This window comes from Brachyistius frenatus, unplaced genomic scaffold (genome assembly GCF_029030835.1).
Source record: "Brachyistius frenatus isolate BFR_SWC_R1_liver_20210118 unplaced genomic scaffold, ASM2903083v1 Contig_7, whole genome shotgun sequence".
NCBI classification, from domain to species: domain Eukaryota; kingdom Metazoa; phylum Chordata; class Actinopteri; family Embiotocidae; genus Brachyistius; species Brachyistius frenatus.
Window position 1 is genome coordinate 456,019 of NW_027210606.1, and position 4,678 is coordinate 460,696.

Genomic DNA, 4,678 nt, shown 5'->3' on the forward strand with positions numbered 1-4,678 from the left:
CCTAGGATCAGTCAGGGCTCGTCAACCACAAGCGTGTTTCCGGATTCACGCAAAGGGACGATGCCTTGTCTCGGACCTGGACAGTTCTTGTTTCAACCAGATTCTCCTGTCACTGTTAAAACCAGTTGAGTGAGAGCCGTGTGCTTTTAATCCCGCCAGCCCAGCTGTGGCTGAAGGAAAGAAAGAAATGCTGACAAGTGACAAATGGCCTCTCCTTTCACAAAAGATGACATATGACTGAAAACTCTGACCTGTAAAATATGTCTCATATTATATGTTAAGCATGGCTTCATTTTAGCTCAAGTCTATCAAAGAAATGAGTGGACATATTGAAAAGTTACAAAAAACGAAGAGTCAAAGATTCCTACATATATTTATTTTAAATCCAATCAGAGAAACTGAACGAAATAACAAATTGCCATTTCCAAAGAAAATATTTCAAAGCATGATTTAGCAAGAGTACCCCTCTCACACACAGCTGCCTCTCTTTGACTGTGTTTGGATATGCAGGATACATTTGAGGTTATATCCCAGATTCAAATATTAGTAATTGTGATAGTTAAATTGGTTAAAATGATGTTAATAACAAAAAATGTGGAACATACACAAATCTGGCTCCCGGTTGACAATATCACAAGAATTTTAGGACCTTAAAACAGAGTCACTACACAGAGATGGTTGATAAAGTTATAATCAAACTTAGCACATCACTTAACATTTGTAATTTGTTTGTGTTGGAACTGTGACTTATGTCTGAACCTCTAGTTTCGAAGTTTGAGCCCAACTCATTGAAAACATAGAGATGAATAAGAATTATTACTAAAAGGACATTTTCAAAAGAGGAATAAAAGCAGAGGCTGATTGCTAGTTAAAACAATGGGCCATAGCTGTTTTCAAAAATGACTATATGTTAACTGATATGTTAATAAAGCTGACTTGGTTAGGTTACAAAAACAAACCTGATCTGTTGATTTTTTTTTTTTTTCTCAGCTTCTGAAAGCCTTTACACTTCTGCCACCATGTGGAGCAAAGTTTAATTACATTTAATTTACTCAAATCACTAGAGCAGTAGAGTTTTCTGAAATTTGTGCCATTAAATTAGCTTTGTCGGATGGGAATATTTTTTCAAACGGTATAAACAAACACCGTCTGACACTACAGTCCAGAATCTCCCACTTGGGCTTAGTTGGGTTGAAATGACACAGTTACCTCCTTTAAATTGAAATAAAACACTTTGAATCTCTTGTTTTTCCAAAGGGTTGTGGACACTGTTACATAGTGTAACTCTTGTGCTGTTTTTGTTTTTGAGCCCGCTATTTCCCTTAACTAATAATAATGGATCCAACTTATTATTTTGAGTCAATTTTACAACATAGAGGGATAGTTTAGAAACAATAATGTTCCAATTTGACAACAACAGTTTGGTGAATACCCTTTTTGGTTTCAGCTTAACAAGTCTCCAGCTGTGAGATCCATAACAATGTCTTTTCCAGTTTGTTGTGAAAGAACTTGACTTGCCTGACCTTAGCTCCATTGATAACCTTTCGAATGAACTGCAATCCCATCTGCAGGACTAATTGCCCAACATCAGTGCTGGATGTCACTGATGCTCTCGTGGCTGAATGGGAGCAAATCTCTGCAGTTAGCATCAAAAAAGTGTAAGAAATCCTAAAACCAGACGAGTGGAGCCTGTTATAGCAGCAGGTTAATGCCCATGGAACTGGAATGAGATGTTCAACAATAACATGGGCACGTGATCACATACGTCATTGTGTCATGTATTATATGTTGTACTTTTTTATTGTTGAATTAAGCTTTCCAAACATGAAATATAACTCCATTTATGCAATAAATCATGACTCCTAAGAGGAAGCGTTACTTTGATACATTTACATTTTAGGTGTAAGGTAACCGAAGAGTGTGTGAGAGAATGAGAAATATTTATATCACCTTTTTATCACTCCATGTTCAAGGTCAGATTCTACTCTTTCTTCTTGTTTACATAATAACATGAGGATGGGATGTTATCGAACCACAAATTTAGCCAATAACACAAACTCTGAGTAAGACATGTGTAGCTTCAGTAAACAGCTTATCCCAGACAGTAAATATTTTGGATCTCAATAATAATTTAAACTGTTCTTACCCCACACAAATGTAACAGCCACTTTTCAAATATCTTATAGTTTGTAAAGTCACAAAATTATGGATTAGTGCATAAAAGACTTATTTCAATAAATATTTAAATAATGTATTATTTTGCTAAGTTACAAAGTAACTAATGATGTTTTATCACTGACAGAAAATGCCTTCCTCATCTGTATGTATCCAGTTTTGTATGCTGTGTTTACATGGTCCCAGGTTTACTGTGTACTAATGCCAAAAAGCACACATTCAATTACAACCCTGTTTCCAAAAAAGTTGGGACCACTGTGTAAAATGTAAATAAAAACAGAATGTGATGATTTGCAAATCATGTTAACCCATAATTAATTGAAAATAGGCCAAAGACAACATATAAAATGTTATTGTTTTGTTGGAAAAATGTATGCTTATATTGAATTTGATGGCAGCAACACATTTAAAAAAAAGTTGGGGTAGCACCATGTTTACTACTATGATCTCTTCTTCCCAACACTGTTTAGGAACTGAGGAGACCAGTTGCTGGAGTTTTGAAACTGAAATGGTGTCCCATTCTTTCCTGATGTAGGATTTCAGCTGCTCAGCAGTTCAAGGTCCCCTTTGTCATATTTTTTCTTTTCATAATGTGCCAAATGTTTTCAATGGGCGACAGGACTTCCGACTTTCACTTTGCCTCAGTCCATCTTAAATCAGCTCAGGCCCAGAGAAAGCGGCAGTGTTTCTAGATCATGTTTATACATGGTTTCTACTTTGCATGGTAGAGTTTTAACCAGCATTTGTGGATACAGCGATGAACTCTATTCCCAGACAATGGTTTTTAGAAGTGTTTCTCAGTTTCTGCAATGATTTCCACTACAGAATTATGTCTGTTTTTAATGCAGAACCGCCAAAGATCACCAGGCCATCATAGCATTATCACTTGTGTATAGAGATTTGTCCAGATTCTCTGAATCTTTTAATGATATTATGTACCGTAGATGATGAAATCCCCAAATTCTTTGGAGGTTTTTCTCCCTTAAAGAGGAGTTTTTTCCCTCCTAGCTTATGTGGGAATTGTTGAATTGTTGGATTTCTCAGTTTAATATTGCAAAGTCTTGCTGTAAGGACTTTAATGTGTTAAGTGCCATGAAATAACCTATGTTGTGATTTGGCGCTATATAAATAAAATTGAATATAATATAATTGAATTGAATTGAATTTGCAACTAACATTTTTTTAAAAACATTTTTTTATCCCCAATCATGTTACTGATCTGTTGCTAATTAACCTAGTTGTGAGATGTGCTTTTATTTTTCTAGCATTACAGAATTTTCCAGTCTTATGTTGTCCCTGTCCCATCTTTTTTTAAACATGTTGCTGGCATCAGATCCAAAATAAGCACATGTTTTTCGTAAAACAACAAAATCTCTCAGTTTCAAAATGTAATATGTTGTCTTTGGTCTTTTTTCAATTTAATATGGGTTTACATGCAAATCATCACACTTAGATTTTACACAGCATCACAACTTTCTTGGAAACGGAGTTGTGGACATGCAGCATATAATCACTTTTACTAAAAACGTAAAAGTTTTGCAAGGTATTGATTTTGACAAAAGATTCGATATAGTCAACCCACCTGAAGGTCCTTAGCATGTAGATATTATGCTTTTGAGATACAGCTGAACCACAAATTTTCAATTAAAATGATCACAAACCAGCTGAGACATAGCTCTCAGGGGCCCTGTAAGTTATGGGGCTGCATGACAATCGCGTGCTCTGTCTGCTTGGTAAGCCAACCTTGCTTTTGGATTGGAAGGAATTTGAATGATGTCTGCTGTTTCTATTTAGTAATAATTCTGAAAGTTGAAAATCCCTCAACCCTCAGGGATGCTGATGTGTTTCTCCTGCAATAAGGTATCAAGTCTACACTGAAGTAATTAATAAAGAGTTTTAACACAATCCATTAAGTGGAAAATGTAAACGTAATCATTTCGTGAATTGATTTTTGTACGATACATTAACACACATGGTGCTAAACACTTTTTTTTTTTTTAAACTTTTGATCATTTATCATTTTCATCATAGACTTAAAATGGATCTATATAACGCATTAGTAAATAATCTATAAAGCATTGATAAAACCATGTGTTAGAACTGATACATGTAATGATGCATGCCTTTTAATTAATTGCAGTAATCAGTCAGAAAGCCGGTGTTGACAGCTCACCACCAACTCGAATTTAAGGATTAGGTGAGAACTATAAAATGGCCAAATCGATATTAAAAAATACACAGCACAATATGTGTCATCATCAACACAATATTGAGTCACTATTTAAAGCCTATAGGATATTAATACATTTGCTGTTATTTGTGCTCGTACTATTTAATCGGATAACGTTACTACTGCCACATACACACCAGATCGTTAAGAGAGATAGGCCTAGTATATCATTGGAGTTATAAATAATGATAATAAAAAAACAACAACAGATCACTATCAGCTGCAGCACAGTTAACAGAATGTACCTTAAACTCCAGGATTAACAACATAACT